The sequence below is a fragment of the Chroicocephalus ridibundus genome, chromosome 5, assembly GCF_963924245.1.
Source record: "Chroicocephalus ridibundus chromosome 5, bChrRid1.1, whole genome shotgun sequence".
Taxonomy (NCBI): domain Eukaryota; kingdom Metazoa; phylum Chordata; class Aves; order Charadriiformes; family Laridae; genus Chroicocephalus; species Chroicocephalus ridibundus.
The window spans coordinates 27469614-27489499 of NC_086288.1; positions in this window are offsets into that span (position 1 = coordinate 27469614).

A 19886-nucleotide genomic window follows, 5' to 3' on the forward strand; every position below is an offset into this window, starting at 1 on the left:
GTGTTAATATGTATTTTTAGGGCCTGTCTGGCCACCCTGACTGTAATCCTTTTCAAGTAGACAATAGTCTTTATGTAATAGGCTTAGCAGTTTACCATGTTCTTTGATATGCGACTCTGCCCTGTTTCCCGAGTTGTACTCAGTTTTGTGCCCAGTTGTCTCTGCATGCTTCATAGGGTTATGAGCAGAGCTACTTGCTTTAAAAAAACAATTACAATTTCACTCCAAAGAGTAATTCAACTAGGAAGGGCTAATTCCATAACAATTGAAGTAAGGATGCACGTGTGCTCTCTGTACTCCATCCTGTTTTGATAAGTTGTGTGTTTCATCACACAGGAAGGACTTTCCTTATGGAAAGCTTACATTTTTAGAATTGTGTATGCCTGAAGGCTTTCAATAGTTCCTCATTCAGTGAGACAAGATTAATAGAACATATAGAACTGAGCTTTGTGCTTTCACAGTAAAAATATCTGCCGCTTTTTCTACTGCAGGATTATATCTGACCTGTCTGTACCCAGAGTGTTCATTTAGAACAAAACCAAAAAAAAGCCAGCTGTTAGGTAGAGAGGAAATGATAATGTAGATGGGTTTATCCAGCTTGTTACTGAGACAAAAGGTGAGTGTTGTCTGCTTCGTGTGATGACTGAAACAAAAGGTTAATATTGCTGATACATGATGGAAATGGAGGATAAAGAACTGAAAAAGTTAATCTGTGACTTGCTGTAGAGGATGAACTTTTCCATACAAAGAATAAGTTATTATTAAGAAAGCTTTCACCTTTGGGAATGTTTCTTTGATTTGTAGGAGTTGATTTTCCTGGTTTAGAGGCTTTTCTCTAGAATATTGTCCAGTGTATGAGCACCAGTTGCTTGGGAAATCTGAGTTTGGGCCTCAGCACTTACGGGTAGACGGAGTTCTTCTGTCTACATAGACTTTTGCGTTGTTTTATACACAGAGTTTAGGTGTGATATGAAAAATGCAACATAAAGCTCAGATATTAAGGACTGCCTTTTTTTTTTTAAGTCAAGAGATACATTACATACAACATACATGTACAGTACTGATTTTCCATACTTTATACTTTAGAATTCTAAGTACATGCAGCATTATACCTACAGATATAACAGCTTTTTTTTTTAAATAGAGTAAATATTTCCTTGGTGTCTGGGGTTCATCTGCAGCTCCTCGGTATGAGATTACTCTGGTTCGAGGTGAGCTCTTGTAGAGTGCAGAACAGCCGCTGTATTTGCCTGTAGGTTGGTACATCTAGGAGGCTTACTCTTTTGTAAAGTGCTTAGGGACAGCTGGACAATGAAGGGCACTGTATAAAATCAAATGATCTTCCCTATACGGTGGTCAGTGCTGTCCTTTTTTTGATTTTTTTTTTGAGACCTAGAATGACAAGTTGTGCACATATGATAAACAAGTATTGATTACAGACATACCCATGCCAAACTATCAAGAGTAGGTCAGAAGTTACCTCACTTTTACTTCAAATAATTTTAGTAGTGTTTTTTAATTTATAACTGTATTGATGGCATGTGGTTAGGATTCAGAAGGAGAAATAAGTTTCTAGATCAGATAAGACCGTGCAAGAAAGTAACAAGTAGTATTTTGGAAAGCTGAAAGTTGAAGTGATCAGAAATGCCCAATACTATCAGAAAGTTGAAAATGTTAAAATATTTCTTACATGTAGAGTATATAAACAAACGACCCTCTTGTCTTCAGACTGCTTTCAGCATGTGTTTATGTACATTTTCTAAAGATTTTTACCAAGTGGGATAAAAAGATGTACTGTTACATGTAACCTTGCTGCTAAAATGTACTGAATGCTACTGACGTGGGTTTCAGAAATGAAGCATAATGAAGTAGCTGTGGAGAGAATGTCTACTAATAAGAGGATTAGGGGGATAGGACAGAGAAACCAGAATGTTTTTCGGATCTCCTCAGGAAAAACAAGTCTGTGCAATGAACACATTCTTTTATTTTATTTTGGCTTTTATTTATTTGTATGTATTTATATGCCTATGTTGTTGTATTTAAAATTGGTTTCATTGTGATGGGAAGCTTAGTGTAGCAGTGTCAAATTCTCAATGGTTTTATGGAAAGAACTTCTTCATATCTGATACTCATACCTGCTGGAAAGATGTCTTGAAGAGACATAAATTTTTCCCCATGAAATAAATACATCTAAACTGTATTTTCTATGGTGACTATGTAATACACATATATATGTATTTCTTTCAAGGATAACTTTGCATCTCCATCCCTCTTTTTGTCTGCTTTTGAGAGAAAGGAGAGGTTACTCTTCCCCCCCACCACCATGTGATGGTGAAGGTTCTTTTTATGTATGTAAACCATTAGCTGCTGCTGAAAATAGTACCTTTTACTGACATGGAGTCTATACTTCAGTCCCCCCAGTCAAAAATGGGGTTAGAATTTTACTTATGTGGAAATAATGTTCATTACTCTTTAAAGTGTGAAAATAAAAGGATTGTGAAAATAGCATGCTATTGTCACTGTTAGGATGTTATTTTCATGCTGTTAGTAACAACAGACAACCTCTGACAAACCCTGAAAGAACAGAATGTAATTCTGAAGTGTATTTGGGAGAACTGCTCGTGGATGTTATGCAAGGAAAATGCCTTACCGTAACTTGCCTGTGGTTGCCACTGGTATCGACACCTGAGCTATGGCATGGAGCAGTCCTAAGCTGATTGAAGTATTATTTCATGCTTCTCTTTGCTTTTACTGGGATTGAATCTTTTTAATGTGTTGTAATTCAATTTCTGTCCAGTTAAAAGGCAAAACCAATATTAAGTCATAGGGTGCAAAAATTTTTTTTTCTACCCTTGCTGTAAAGCTTAAGTTGATTTCTTAATCAGGTCTGATAAACCTGGGTTCCACCCCCTGAGGACAAGAGGTCTGGGATTCGGAGAATAAAGAGGTGAAAAGTTAGCTGGAAGAGAACAGAAAGAATGGAAGACAGATGTAGGAGGTTCAGGCAAATAAAAGTAACTAATAGAACATTAAATAGGAGTGACTGAAATGCTTTAAAACAGTTTTGCCTAAATATTGAAGGAATACATAACAATGCTGATTTCATGTGAGTGGAGAGGTCGATAGGATGCATTTGCCAAAGAAGAACAACATTTACCTACCACACAGAAGTTGGAATTGCATCTGTGAAGTGCCTGGAAGTAGTACTTTAATCTTCGGTCTGCTGACCGGGAGAAAACTATGGAAAGCAGCAATTGTATGTACTGTGGAGTTGACTTTCTGGGAGTCTTTTGTGCTGTGCAGAGATGACCAGGGTGCTCAGCAACACTGGCTGACTGAGCCACACACAGTCTTTGATTTTCTCGCAGCTTGCCGTTCCATGAGCAGGATGATGGATGTATGCAGTGCTCTCCCTGAATCTACAGATGGGGTCTAGAGGGTAGACCAAAAAAAGCCAAGCTCACTGCAGTAGATTGTCACTTTGCGATTATTTGTTGGCTTTGGCTAATTCATTCTTTTCTAATTCTTGTGGCAGAAACTTTTAAGTGTTCTGGAGCTATGGGCAGACTTCAGTTACTGCTGCATGTTTTCTCTCATTCTGATAAGTTACAACTGAATCAATTTTATCGGTGACTCAGTATGCTAAATCAGAAGTAAGATTTTTGTTGATGATTTGGTCTACTGTAAGGATCAAAAAAGGATTTCCCCTTTCAAGGGAAAATGCAGAAGCCACAAAGAATTGCACTGTTCTGTGCATGAAGAATATATGTTTTATGTGCCAGAACACTGCTGCCTGGTAGCTTTTTCCCTTAGAACATCCTTATAAAGTTTCTGGAGTCTTCACAAGATAGTTTAATAACACCAAGTTTAATAACTAACTTTTTTGTTTATTACCATTGGAAGAATAATACTTGCATTACCCAGGTATTACAGCACATACTCAAATTTATGTGTTCACTTGCACTCCTTGTGGTTTGCTTCTGTATATGCATTAATACTTGCCTGGTAAGTAAGGGGTTTTTTTTCGGATCTGAAGATCTGGTTTTGTGTGCAGTGTTCAGTGCTGGTCCTCTAAGCTTCTCTTTTGGGACAAAGAGAGTAAGTGCGGTCACTGAAATGGCTGCACTTTGTAGCTGTTAGTAGCTTTATGCTCATTTATTGGTGTGTATATCAGGACAGGGATATTGGAATGTTATGAAACTGGTTTGTCTACTCTCTGTATCTGCTGTCTGCTGCTGTTAAACCAACTATAGGTTTGGGGTTTTTCTTAAGCATTTGGTATTTCACATTTTAAATAGCTGAAGAGCGTATCGACATCTACCTGGTGTCAAAAGCCCTACGTTGGAATACAAAGAATTAACTTTAAATTCTCTTTTCCATAGCATACCTTGTGGGCTTGGACAGACCACTTAATCTTTATGCTACCTGTAAAATGGGTAGAAAAGTTTCTTCTGTGAGTGATCTGATTTCTGCCAGAGACCTGACACTTCCCCAACATTGAGAGGGGAACTCCTTCCAGGGTCTAGGAAAATATAGGATACATTCAGCTTTGTTTACAGTTAGCTATACTGACAGGCTTTCTGAAGGACTTGGCTGAAGATGCAGGCTTTGCTAGTCAGACTGATCTGCCCGAGGGTTCTCTGATGGTGTAATTATCTTAAGAGTGAAAAGAGCATCAATGGTGGTGAAAGTTCAAGGTGTAAATTGGAGTCTTTGTCCATGTGAGTTCTGCAGGAGACTAGGCTCAATTCTTAAGCAGGTCTTTAAGTCCTCTGATGGCCCGTGTGTGGTGTTTCTGGAGTGCAGAAAAGCCAATTTCAAAGTGTAACTCGTGACCACCTGGGAGTTCTGAGCATTTTAACTCTAAATCATAGGAGGCCTGGGAACAAAGCTGGTTTAAGAGTCAAAGTGAAAATATCCTGCTGGTTCCTGCTATTTAGAAGACCTACTATGTGGTAAAAAAATAATGTCTAGCTGAGCAGCATTTGGCATCGTGCTTTCCCTGGAGAGCTGGGATGAGAGGGAAGGCACAGTCAGGTAAGGACAAAATTCCCCTGACAGAGCTGTTCACTGAAATCTGTCTTGCCTCGTTATTAGCTCGCTTTAACTAGATTATTTTTATTCCTTGTATGTGCTAATTTGGGAATCAATTTAGGAATTCCTAGGCCTTTACTTGGGCAGTTTTCTGACTCAGACAAACCACATAAATCTCTCCCTCTCTTTTTTGTGTCTATAAATAGGGACAGTATCCGTTTATGTTACAGTAATGTTGTGGGCATTAGTTGCTTAAAAACTTTAAACATCAAGAAAGCCTTATTACTAACAGATGTCTCTCTGACCCTATAGGTTGGCAGCACAAAGCTCTTAAGAGTTCAGACAAGAGGAGTTTTTGGAATCCTGTCAAAGTTACTATAGCTGTGTGTGTGTGGAAGGGAAATCCTGCAAGAGAAAAGGAGTCAGGGTAAGAGCAGGGCAGCTGAGCAAGGGTCATTGTGAAGCACATATGAAAAGACAGTTGTAGCTTGTCATACAGTTAACTGGGAGAACAAGAAGAGAGTGAGGGGACCCAAATGAGGGAAATGGGAAAGGAATATGAGAAGAGGTTTGAGATTTGTGTTTTTGTGGTCATAAGTGTCATCAGAACATCTTTGTTATCTGCAAATCATGTACAGGTGTTGCTCCCTGATTATGACAATCTGCTTTGTAAAAGTAGCTCTCTGATTCATTTAGCTCTCTATCTTGAGCTGGAATGGTTTGTGGGACCTCCAACTGAAATGCAAATTAGCCTTAGATGTTTCTCTTCAATTCACACTTCTTGGAAGAAGTGACACAATTCTTGAAAATATCATAATGATGTTTCTGTGACGTGCAAGCTCTTTATTGTGTACGTAGTATAGCTAATCTGAATCATACCAATATGCTTATAGTCTGTCTGAAAGTGTAATGTATGCAAGTTGCACAGCGTGTGATATTTTTCACTGAATGCACGATCTGCTGATCTCATGTAAAAACAAAAGTTACTTTTTCAGAGAAGGGAGAAAAACTGGGCGGGGGGGGCGGGGGGGGGGGGGTTGGGAGTGCCTTTTACCAGGAAGGGAGCCAGCAAACTGTAGCATTTAATGAACATATGCACACCAGCTTCTAAAACTTCGGAATTTTTTTCAGTTTTAATTCAAAAGCCTGATCCCTTTCTAAATATAGGTTTATTGAAATAAGTGTAGCACAAATTGTTTCTTTATGATGATTAGTTGCATAGTGAATAGAGGTAGCTGACTCATTTCTTCTGTAATTATTGGGTTTTGCTTTCTGAATGTTCAAATTGTAAATTTTCCTATTTAAAAATGCCTATTTTAAAATTCTTCAGTTTGAAACAATGTTGCACTGAAGTCTTCTGACCCATATCCATAAAAATGAAATGCTTGTTCTGTATAACAGCTAGGACGCTATTTTTTCTGATATTAAAGGTGCTATTTTCCAGAATATGACTAATGAAAGCAACATTTTGCAGCCCCTAACCATTTTCTTCATCTATTAGAACTTGTAATCGTGATCAGAGAGCATTGTAGTAGGTATGTCGAAATACACTAGCATCTCAAAGAGCTAACAATCTAAGCAGGAGAAACAGATAAGAGATGGGAGAAGAATTAAATGCTATTCCTGTTCTGCTTGAGAGACCTTGAGGAGCAGTGAACATTAGTGGGTTACTCGGGGGCAGTGGCTGATATGTGAAGGAGGTGACCTCTACAGAGACTTATCTTGACCCTTCAACCTCTATACTGTAATATCATGGTGTTACTGTTTGGCAAACACCATATATTATATGGAGTGATAGTGGCTGTTTGTAATCAAAACAGTCATTAAGCAGGACTAAAGTTTAAGCGATAAATTTAGCATACCCTAAATAGTAACAATGTAGGATATTGGGACCTTAGATGCATGCTGTTATATCTTAATGTCTCAATGGTCTATGTATGGCATGTTGCTGATGCCCAGAAAAGGAAGCCTTGTATTCACAAAGGAGATAAAAGTAAACAAAGCGTGACTCACCTTGAGGAAGTACTTTTCCCTGGACTAAAACCTATCTATTGTGTCCTTTTGCCAGCTGAATCCCAAAGCTTCCATCCATGAATGACAGCAGCTAACACGTATGTGCAACCTAACTGTAAAAAGTTACTGCCCTCCAGGAGTTAAGCTAGCATCACTTGAATTGTTTTCACAAACCCTTTGAGCTGGCATTTGGAGAATATTGACCTGCACTGTTACTGTAAAACACTTTTACAGTGTTGACAGAGAACTGTCAACTCACAGCTGGTGCCAGAGATAGGAGATTAAAATCCTTTATTACATGAAGAAACTTCTGTATCTAATACAGACCTACTGAGGTCTCGTCTTTCTGCTTACTTTCAATCTTGTCACATTGATGAAAATGTAAACTCGAGGCAATTCCTTTGGCAGGGTGACTGAAAGTATCTGTGTGATGGGGCTGTAGCCATTTAAATCATAGAACCATAGAATACCAGGTTGAAGGGACCTCAAGGATCATCTGATCCAACCTTACTTGGTAAAAGCACAGTGTAGACAAGATGGCTCAGCACCCTGTCCAGCTGAATTTTAGAAGTGTCCAATGATGGAGAATCCACCGCCTCCCAGGGTAGATTATTCTGCTGGCTGATTGTTCTCCTTGTGAAAACTTTTCCTCTTGTGTCCAATTAAAATCTCTCCAGGAGTAACTGGTACCCATTACCCCATATCTTTTCCATGTGACTTCTTGTAAAAAGGGAGCCTCCACCTTCTTTGTAGCCACCCTTTAAATACTGGAACGTGGTGACGAGGTCTCCCCTAGCCTTCTTTTTCAAGGCTGAACAAACCCAGTTCTCTCAGCCTTTCCTTCTATGGCAGGCTTCACAGCCCTTTGGTCATTTCTGTGGCCCTCCTCTGGACCCTCTCCAGCCTGTCCACATCTTTTTTTGCATAGCAGGGACCAAAACTGAACATGTGTCCTGGTTTGAGGAAAACAGAACCAATGTTCTGATTTGTAATTTTACTTTTTAGCTGGGCCTCTTCTAACTGACTGCAGTCTGAAACTAACAGCATATTGTTCAGAAACTTCACTCTGAGTGATAAGACCTGATTATACCAAGGAACAGTATGCACAGAGGCTCTTGCTTATACTTATTGCCTTAACAACCAAGGTCAGGTAACTTCGTTATTTGCCCCGTTAGAGGGTCAGAAGTGGAGAAGTGTAGAGGGGTCTCACCTGGAGGGAGGAGTAGACGGGACAGGTGACCCAAAACTGACCAACAGGGTATTCCATCCCATCTGCATCACACTCAGTGTAAAAGCTGAGGGATCAAAGGGGCAAGGCTGCTCTGGCTCGCTCTTTGTTCAAGGGCCGATGTCTGAGGAGGACCCTGTCTGTTCATCTGCCTTTGATCCCGATCTGAGCATTCCTGACTCTAGTTCTGGAATTCAGCTCCTGTCCGTCGCTGACTCCGGTCTGGGACTTTCCCTGTGTCTGCTGGTGACGCGATCGTCATCCTGGGAGCTGGATATGGTTTTGTATATATTGTATACCTTTTTCTTTAATTTTTATTATTCTATTATTATTTATTATTTTCTTATTATTATTTTCATTAAAGTAGTTTAGTTCTTTTTCTAAACTCCTAAATCTCCTTATCTCTTCCTCTCCTCTCTGAGGAGAGGGGGCGGAGGGCCATCTGTTGTTGTGATTGGCCAATCTGGCCAAAATCATGACAACACGGTATTCCAGGTGTGGCCTGACAAGCACTCAGTGGAGTGGGATAATGACTTCTTTGTCTCTGCTGGTAATGCCCTTGATGCAACCCAGCATACTGCTGGCTTTCTTTGCCGCAGCAGCACACTGTTCATGCATGAGCTTGTTGTCCACCAGGACCCTCAGGTCCCTTCCCACGGAGCTGCTCCCCAGCTGGGTAGATCCCAGCCTATGCTGCGCCCCTGGCTTATGTTTTCCAAGGTGCGAGACTTTACACTTGTCCTTGTTGAACTTCATAAGGTTCTTGTTAGCCCACTCATCCAGCCTATCCAGGTCTTCCTGCAGGGTGGCTCTCCCTTCTGAAGTGTCTGCTTCCACACTCAGTTTGTTATCATCAGCAAACTTCATCAGGATACACTTGATCCCATCAGCCAGATCACTTATGAAGATATTAAACAAAGTTGGGTACAGTATTCCTCCCTGGGGAATCGATATTGGGCCCATGGATTTAAGCTGAACTATCCATACAGTCCAAATAATTAACTATATTTGTTAGTAGTTTTCCATCAATAAGAAATTCTGGTGTAGGAGTCTGTGAATTTGGCTTTTTATGCAAGCTGATGATGTTTGTTTCAGTAAAAGTGTGGTGTTTCGACCATATGCTTAAATGTTAACACGTTTAATGCCAGCAGCAGAATATTTACATTAAAGGATATAGAGCCAAGTTAAACTCAATTGCAACTTTATTAACTGGATTACAGTATTATCAGCAAAACCAGCTGTGATAATCAGTGGAGTGATCTCTTGCCTTTTTTTTCCTCTTTAATTTTCTGAACAGGCTCAGGCAGATCTGCCCTTGTTGGAAGTTGTGCTTTAATTACTATCTTAAGCACTAGTGCAGCAGGATAGAGGGGGTTTCAAGAGATACTCCACTTGGACCTGAAACCCTTGAGAGAGAGGGATAGGAAGGTAAGCATAGCCAGGATTTTATTCCATACTCCCTCCCTGTTGTCAGGGGACTAGAAAATGTTATGTGCTTTCTCTCAACAGTGCACAATTTAGCTATGTTAAATTAAGCAGTAGTTCTGGAAGAGAGATTTTACAGGTAAGACTGGGGCAGTTGAGTAGATTGTCCCCAAAAGGCTGTGGCTGCACAATGTCTAACTAGCAAATTTCTGATGAGGCTTCTGCCTCTCAGATCGGCCTTGCAAAGATTTACGGTTTTGATTGTATAACTGAACCAAGCACACTTTGATAGAAATGGCTAACAGAGGGATAACCAGACTAAACAAGTCATCAGATTTGAGGAAGTGGTAACTCTGAGCAAGGCATGGCGTGAACAGTTAGTGATGGACTTCTCTTCTGCTCTGTTGTGGCTGGAGGAAATGGTCTGTTCATAGGTGGTGTCAGAACTGGGACTGCAATGCAGGAATAAAATCTCTGTGCTTTGTTTTAAACAGTAATGAACAGGTTGTTGGCTAGTGGAGTCACAGCTAGTGGTAGGATGATGTGACCTTGAAGCTCAGAATTTCAGCAAGCATTCAGCCTTCAAAAAAAAAAAAAAATCAAACACCAAACCCCTAACAACGAGCTCAAACCCTGGATGTTCATCCTGCCGGTTTGGAAAGAGGATGAGAAAAGTCTTTCTTTTTACAGTTCCCCTTTCCATCTGAAAAAGAGAACCATCTGAGGAGCACAGAAAGGAGAAGTTCAACGACACTTTTATGGTTCGTTTGTTGGCAAACACTAGGCCATTTTTTCCTTTTTTTTTTTTCTTTCTTTTTTTCCCCTCCCTTTTCCCTTTCCCAAGTAGTTAAATCTAGTTAGGCCCATTCCAGATGATCTTGGAGAGGGTTGATGGGGAGTTGCTTCATACTATGATCCAGCCACAAGTGATTTCTGCAGAAGATGTCATGTGTACAGCATCCCATGTGTATTTTGTATGGAATATGGCTGCCCTCAGAGGAGTTCTGCCTTTTTGTTGTGACACAAAGGCAACAGAAGTGAAGAATGAAAAGTACAGGAACTTAGACAGAGGGGAAAATTGATCTGCCACATAGGTTTAGGCAGCAATAGACCTCTAGACAGCTTTCTTCTTGCTGAGGTGATGTTTCTGAGGCTGGGGATGGTGGGTGTTCAGGCAAGGTGAGGGTTTGTGCACTCATTTTTGGAGAGCACAGATTTGCAAGAGAGAGTGTTGGAACTGGAGCTGTCTGGGTGCTCAAGGTGAAGGGAGGCAATATGCACTATGGAGGTGATACATATGAAAACTAGAGAGAGATTAGAGTTCTAAGATGACTGTGTAGAAGAAAAATAAGTGGATTTTTTTGAGAGATCTTTTTTCCCACCTTGTTACTGCCCCAATTTTATACTTGTGAGTGGGAACAAATGACAGAGACCCTTCTTTCCCTTGTTTGTTTCTCAGTGCCCATCAGCTTTTCTGTATCACTCGGCAAAACCCTGTGACACACATTTTGACCACAGCAGCTTGTTTCTCATTCTGAGAATATGGTCAGACTGTGGTGATGCTTAGAAAGGGGTTATGTGGATGGTAGCCTCAACTTCCCCAGTTATTTTAGGCCCCAACCACTTCTGAAAGGATGATGAGCTTAGGGGGAACAGTTGATTCATTCACTTCTTAAGACCATCAAGCTCTCAAGCCATCTTGTGTTATTTTCCTACTTACAGTGTCCTCTCAAGAAAAGATCCTGTATGATGCAGGCACTGGCCCAAGGAGGGAAACAGTAGTTGGAAATGTCAGGAGGAATGGAAGGAGTACTTCCATGTTGGCAGAAACTTTAACATTTGGTCATGCATTTACCATGTTTTTCCAAAATTTTTTTAATGTTTTTTTTTTCCCCCTGTATTCAGTGACTTTATCCAATTGCTTGTAACGAGTTAGAACAGACAATGATGTTTTCATTAAGGTGATCACATGTGGAAGTTGGTTGGAAGTTGGCTCAGTGGTGCTGACAAATGAAAAGAAGCTCAAACCTTAAGAAAATACGTTTGGAGGGAGGGAGATGCATAAACATTAAGTTAAAATGAAAATGTTATCCAAAACAAACAGTGGGCTTAAGTCTGAGTTAATTTTTCCTCTTGAAGTAGTTGGAAAACTGTCTCTTGTATTCCAGATCTCAAATTTAAAGTGCAGTCATGCTTTGTGAAACTGAGGACATATTACAGATGTTGATTTCTATATGTGATTTAGTGGTTATGGCAAGTGGCAGATTTACAGCATCAGGACTTCCAAGTCTTATTGCAGATTGAGTCATTTAGTGACCTTTGGGTGACTCTTGGTTAAACACCTACACAGGGAGCTCGATCTTGAGCAGTGAGGAATGGCTGCAGCTTCCATGGGGTCTCCTTCAGCTTGGCCAAGACCCCTGCAGAGGGGCAGGGATGGCCACCCCTGCGGGCTGCCCCGTAAAGCCCGGCACCCCGCACTGCTGCCTGCCATCAGCAGGGGTAGCTAAGCTGCTGCCTTCTCCAGGAGTCTTCTTCCTTCCCTCTCCTCGATCTTCCTTGCCTGGCAGAAGGGGCCGAGAGACTAACCACAGAGCTTCTCCCCTTGCTGCCTGCGCTGGGAAGGGAACAGGAAAGGGGAAGTGGTGCAGTGTGTCAGCTCAGAGGGCTGCTTTCCTGGAAGCATGCTGCTTCCTATGGAGGTGTGTCTGGAGATGGAAGTTACTGTTGTTGCATTTCCTTTCCCCCCACTGATGCAAGACTTTGGGTTGAATGTCCTGAAGTTTGCTTTCTTGATGTTGAAATGAGTTTGTGACCAATGTTTCAATACCTGGAGTGGAAAAATGCCATTTAAATCTCTAGGAGGCTTACAGGAGGTGAGGGAAGAGAGAAGGTAAGATGAGGAGAAATGGCAGCTTCATCCAGATTAGTGTCAGAGTTAATGCCACATGGCAGTCAGATGACGGAGCACAGCTGCATGGCTGCGTGCTCACATTATCCACATCCTCACCAAGTAGTTTGTTGGGTACTTCAGAAAGACAAATCGGGGAAGGGGAAGGCAGGGAAGGCAGAGAGACTGCTGGCACCTACTGTCATGTGGCACGGGAGAGTCCCTGGTGCTGTGCTTCATGCTGGGACACGTGAAAATAGTGAACAGCAAAATACCTTTGTGCACAGAGCCTGATTCTCTGAAAACAGAGGCTTAGAGGACAAAGCAGCGCAAAGAATTTTTGGGCAGATGAGTAAATGCTCAAAGATTGCCAATTTCCACCTTCATTGACTTTTTTTCCTACAAAGAGTTGTGGTGGCAGGTCTAGGGCTGCTGGCAGGCACAGGAAGAAGCATTCAGCTGCATGGGCAATATTTACTGTCCCCGTTTCCTCCAGAGAAACAACTGTGGGCTGGTCTGGTTTTAGCATGTATCTCTTCAAACTAGCTTTGCACATCATGCATGGTGTGCATGCCACAGTTTGGGAAGTCCTGACCTAGATGAAGGGAAGCCGGTGAATTACTACTCTTGGCCTGTTTGAAACTACAGTGCCGTAAGTCAATGCTGCCTCTAAAAAGAGATGTTACCACTAAGGTGCGGCAAAACAGTGGTGTTGCTTATCTGATTATTAGCAGAGCTGCTGAATCAGACCCACTGTTTGCATCCTCTAAACTTAGTCCAACGCTAAATGTAAAAATCGGGTAGAGGAGGGAAAAGCAGACAGGGAGGTGGCCAATTTAGTTCTGTTACTGTAATCCTTTAGCTTCATGGAACACAGCAGAAGAGGATGGGAGAGGCACATGTGGCTGGATGTAGTGATGGAGCAACTCCTGGAGAAAGTGTGTGAATCTGAAAGCCGCGGAGTTGTTGAGACATCAGCTTTGCTCCCCGTAATTACAAGGGGAGAGAGAGGAAACTGGAATAAGGGGTCAGACCCCTGGCTAAAGGCGAGTCTAACTTCCACGAGGCAGAGTATCCTAAAGGGATGGTGAGACTGGGCCAGCAGCAGGGCAGGATGCTGCCCTACCATGTCAGGGGTGGCCATGGCTGCTCCTGTGGAAGGGCAGAAGTGAGAGGCTCTTCACTACTGGCTATGTAGTATTTCTCTGCCATTCTGGAAATGCTCCGAGACTTCAGTCTCTCCTGTTGAATGTATTTAAAACAGCCTTGGTTATTTCATGAGGCTGTTATGACATGGCTACTTTGCTATTTTTCATGAAAGACTGCTATGTTTTGGTAAAAGAGGAGTGGGATTATATGACTTTGAGAGATCTTGAATAAATTGGTTGTGGACTCAGCAGTTTTTTCTTCTTTCTTGAAAAAAACCCCACCAAACAAACCCCCTGAAACACAAAAACCCCTGAAAACAAAGGTTATTTTTTTCCTTGGGGAATTTCAAGATGTTCAAACTAAGCAGCTGTTTTTTCAGCTGTTGCAGGTATTAAACAACAGCAAGAAAATCCTCCGCTATGACCTGTCACAGGAAATAATCCGTTCTGGATCACGGTGAACAGCTGGGTTCATTGCTTCTCCTGCAATAGTAATCCTCAACTTCTCAACTTGTTACCTGCACAATGGCTCGTCAAAATTTTACGCTAACGGTATAAAAAAATGAAATAATGAAATTGCAGATGTTTAAGTGCATCCTTGGGATTCATAAATTATGGGAGCTACAGTGAATTGCTGTTAGGAATGAATTAGGTGTTTGGAAGTGACCTGCTTCGGAGATATTTTTCCTTTTTGAAAAATGCTAAATGCTTTTGACCTTTCTTCCCATTGCAATGCAAGTGACCACCTAATAACACCACTTCAATTTTGTTGCTTTTTTGTGATACTAAATAACATTTGCTTTTCAATGGTGATACTTGAATTATGCAAATCAAATTCTCACAGCTTTTTTCAGACCCCATAAATCTGCGGTGTAACTTGTTCTTTAGAAAATAGGTCAGGGGAAATGCAACAAAGGCAAGGGTGGGCAGATGCATTTTGGATCCTCTGTTTAACTATATGTATGCTGTGTAACCACTTAAAAAAACCCCAAACAAACCATGCCAAAAAGCCCAAGAAAATGGTGGTCTGTATAAATGTTTGGAATTGCTGTGTTTTGTGTTGTTATTGTCAATAAAGGGGCTGTTGCCAATTTATTTCACTTAACAATATCAGTGGAACCAGTCCTGAAAAATCTTACTCTGAGAATATCCTGTAGGTTTCCTTTACTTGGAAACCAACATGTTTATTTCTGGCTTGAATCTGCTTATTGTTTAGATTAAAATCTGCTTTGCGTGGTCAACATAGTTGAAAGCGAGCAGATTGCCTTCTGACATTATCAACACAAGAATAATTGCAATCACAAATAAAAAGGCAGGAAATAACATGCATTACTTGAAAAAGAACACACAGCTTTCATGTTCACAGATTTTTAAGGTTAACAGTTGCTTTCCCTTCTCTTTCTCCTGCTTTCAAATCAAAACAGAGCCCTACCCTTGAAAAGCACCAAAAAAACCTCAGGAACAAGTGAACTACCCCAAAAGCTGAGAAGGAGGCAGCTGGGATCTGTAATTGCTGGGACAAATAAAAATGGACTTTTGCTGTATCATTTCTAGAATCGTATTTGAGATTGGTGTTGCGATTGAATTGTTAATTCAAAGCACATTGTTAGTAAAAGCACAGGGACGGAGTGAGGCAGAGTTGCCAGAACCAGCCAGACCAGAAACCCAGTGCACTGCAGATATGTTTAAATTCAGTATGTAGCAATACAAACTCATTTCTGGATGATGTCTGTACTCTCCCGTGTACACCAGCCAAGGCCATTTCAGCTGGCTGATTGCGCAGGATGGGAGTCTACAAGATAATATGAGAAGTGAAGACAGCAGAGTCACGAGGAGGGGATGTGGAAGGAGAGTAGTGCATTGCACCGTCCTGTATACAGTGAGAGTACTGTGGTAGCCATCGCAAAAAAGGTGCATTTTGACAGAGATTATATGTTCTCCGTGCCATGCTTGTCCCTTCCCTTTACCATCATTTTGGCATTGTAAGCTTTTATAAAGAAAATCAGGGTGTAAGAGCATGAGACACCTTAAAGAATCAGTAGGTGAATACCAGTTCTTTGAAGATAAGCACAGTCTGTCTCAGAGGACTTGATTATCCAACAGCAATTTGATCCCGTGCTCTGTTGGTTCAGTGATTTGACACACTGTGTTGGCATTGTTATTTAGGGCGTTTTTATGTAAACCTGTATGAGCTGGTTTATCCTGTTTAGAGTGTAAGCTAGTTCTCCCATTCCCACAACTGAATCTAACAATTTCATTACAGTGAATGCTTTCCTTATTTGTCTCTGAACTTTAACTATGATCACGAACAAAACAGCTGTGACCTCTGTCTTTGACGTGAGCTTGTCAGACTTCTCATATTAAGAGAAGACAGGTGATACTGCCTTGCCTTGCTTTGGATAGTTGTTCCCCATTATCTTTGGAAACTAAACCTTTTTTAAAAAAGGATGTGAAGAACCATCATTACATCAGTGTTTCTCAGGCTACGATCCTGGGTCGCTGGTCAGCCATAAAACATGGAGTGTTATTCCAGGGAGAACAGAAAGTAGAATGCTCAAATTGTACCACGTGTGTGTTCTCACATATGTCAGCAAATCAACAAAGTGGGAAGAAATGGGCAAATAAAAATAGCAGTCATACAGAGTTTTAGCCTAATTTTTTGTTGGGAAGTTATAAAAAGTAACAGGGCAACAAGCACGGCCTTGGTTATCGTTTGTTTAATTTCCTGAAGGGACAGATAATCCTTTGATTTATTTATTTATTCTGATTTGTTGGGAAGCATTGCGCTTGGGCTCTGTTCTGGTGAGTCTGATTATCGTAGACAAGAGATACTGTCTGTCCTGCCTCTGATCTGGAGCACTGGTGCCACAGGCACTGGTCTGCAGGAAGAACTAGTACACCTCCGTCGCAGCCAGCTTGTCATCGCCTAAACTTGGAAACTATTTGGTCCTCGTTTTTCCCACTTAAATCCTCAGACGTGGACAGTCCTGCTATTGCCGTTCTCAGAAGCACCTTCCTTTTCTTCAGGGCTGAGTGGCATGGCACATCCGTCTCACCTGCGCCACAGACAGGCTGCTCTCCCTGCAGTCCTCAACCTGGGCAGCTTTCGTAGCAGTCATCTTACACGCTGGCTCGGAGGTTGGAGTGTTCAGGTCTCCAGTTTCTGATTAAATTCAGCCCTTGTGAAACTGAGCAGATGGATCTGTGTTCCACCAAGTAGACAGGGAACTATGTTTAATTCCCACATCATAGAATCATAGAATTGTTGAGGTTGGAAGGGACCTTTAAGATCATCGAGTCCAACCTTTAGCCTACCCTGACAAGAGCCACTTCTAAACCATGTCCCTCAGTGCCCCATCTACCCTTTTTTTAAACACCTCCAGGGATGGTGAATCCACCACCTCCCTGGGCAGCCTATTCCAATGTTTAATAACCCTTTCAGTGAAAAAATGTCTCCTAATATCTAATCTAAACCTCCCCTGACGCAACTTGAACCCGTTTCCCCTCGTCCTATCACTTGTCACCAGGGAGAAGAGGTCAGCCCCCATCTCTCTACAACCTCCTTTCAGGTAGTTGTAGAGGGTGATAAGGTCTCCCCTCAGCCTCCTCTTCTCCAGGCTAAACAACCCCAGCTCCCTCAGTCGTTCTTCATAAGGTTTGTCCTCCAGACCCCTCACCAGCCTTGTAGCCCTTCTCTGGACACGCTCCAACACCTCAATGAGTGCTCTAACCTCTAAGGAAGGGCAAGGAAACTGCTGCTTCCTCTGGCCACGCTGCGTAGTACAGAAGTTGCCCTTCCTCATGAAAGCAAAGGGCTAGTAGGCAGAGCAGAGCTACGTGCTGAACTGCAAATGAGAAGAAGGGCCTCCTGTTGCCCTGCAGGAAGAGGCTGAGCCCCCAGAAGAGGTGGTTTTAAGGAGCTTCTCTCTCCTCCGTGCTCCCTGGTGCTGGTGGAACCAGCTTATTGTGCAGTGAGCTGGTTTATGTGGATCGCGCTCTGCGGCATCAAGGCCTTTCCTGCACATTGCCCAGGGAACCTACTTGCTGAAATCGCGAGCTTTGCTTCTGCTGCAAGATCTAGAGACTAAAATAGTTAAGCGCTTTTGTGTAGCACTGCTGTGCCAAAAACCTAGGTGCACAAATATATAGTTTGTTCCTTAGGGGGCATTAACACCACAATACTCTTGACGTATGTGCTTGTACAGAGAAAAAGCAGCATTTGGTACTGCTTTCTTCCCGAGCCCTCCTCCCAGCAGTCTGCATATTAAATATACATTAACCCCCTCCCAATAACTACACAATTATGACAGTTGAAACAGAGTTAGAGGAGCTAACATAAAGCCAGACCCCGTGTCCCACCTGCACTGCAGGCTACTGTCAGAGCACCTGTCGCTCATGATTTGCACCTGCGCGACCATTTCTTTCCTGAAAAAAAGCAAAACAAAAAGCAGGCTTCCTTCCAGCCTGTTGCCCTGATAAAGCTTATCAGTCATAGCGGCAGCGAAGGCATAGTGAGGATAGCTTATAGAGCTTGCATCTCTCTGCTCTCAGAAGTATAGATGACACAGCGCTGAAAATCGGTTCCTTGCATCTCATTGCACTTCTGCTGCTGGTGGGATGTCTACCAGCAGTTACAAAAAAAAAATCCAGCTGTAGCATATGCAAAGCCTGCACTGGTATTTCAGTGGACCTAACAATCAGTTTCTCAGTGTCCTGCTTGTATATCAATACATAATAAAATATTCATACCAGATAAAACAGTACAGTTTCTCTAGAAAGCTCTAAGCTGCCTGGCATGGTCTAACACCCCGAGTCCTGGTAGTCTATGCATTACCTGAATTCAAGAACAGCTAGCAACTTTCTCTTGAATAAGCAGCACACTTAGCTGGAGAAATAAGAAAAAAAGCACTTTTTCAAATGGCTGGTATAATGCCACTAATCGGCATTTTTAGAGGTTCTTCTGGACTTTCAGCGTTGACTTTGTTAGCCCTGAACTCTGAAATTTCAGTATATTGCATTCATTGCTTTGGATGGACGCATGCCTTCTTTCTTTCTAAGCTAAGACCAAGCACTGAGGCAATTGTAGTTTTAAGATAATAATGTCTTTAGTTAAATAAACCCAAGACTGCCATTTTTTAGAACGTAGCTCTAACCCATTTGTTGCAAATTATGGCTTTCTGTGTTTGCACTGCTGTGACTGTGCTGGTTCCTGATGTGGGCTCATTAATAGATTATTTCCTTGTTAGCTGTAGGTAAAGCTTTGACCTAGAGCTGATTAGGGAAAAGAACTTCTGTATCTATTATCTTTTCTCTCTCATAATTAGAATAATTATGCTTCTGTGCCCTAGACAGAAATCTCAGACGGTCTGCTGTGGAGCCACAGAAACCGTCTGGACTGCAGGAATGGGAGTTTGCTGTTGAGCGAGGGATGGCCGGGTTCTGTAGTGTCAGGGAAAAGCTGAATTACAGCAGTACACAGAAAGTAACCAAACCAGCGGAGAGAGAGTTCCCTTCCTGCCCACCCAGTTAAATCCAATTAACCGGGAGGAATGCAAAAAGCAGGTTCTGTCATTTCCACTTTTTTTTTAGGATAAATTGTCACGCCTATGAGACAGAATCATTTAAGGGCACAATATTTCAATTCATAGGTGGAAATCGCAGGCAGCGTTGAGGAGGAATGCATCCAAAAAACACTGCTCTGGTTTTGACACAATACTAAAGCTTTTTAGTAGCGGATTCACTGGATTCACCTGCTCTCTGGCGACTGGGGCTGGTTGGGAGTGTTTGCAGCTGTGCAGAGGGGGTGTGACTGGCACTAACTCAGCACTGGGCTGGGGGCTGCTCTCCACAGGTGTAGGTAGGGTTCCCCTTCCCAGCGTGACCTGCAAAGGCCAGCTGCCTTCAGAGTTAGGTTGCAAAACTAAAGCGAAAGAGAGGAGGATGCTTTTCGAGGTAGATCTTAGCGGCCTTTAGGGGGAAATGAGTGCAAAAGGTAAGTTCAGTTTAGTACGTTTGGTTTTCATAAAGCTTCAATGTTATTTGAATGCAATGCTCTGTTCCTGAGATGTCAAATCAGCCTAGTTAAAGTTAAGGCTCACCTTAAAAAAGGATATGGCTAAACTACTGGTGTGCCCAGAAAGCACTGAGC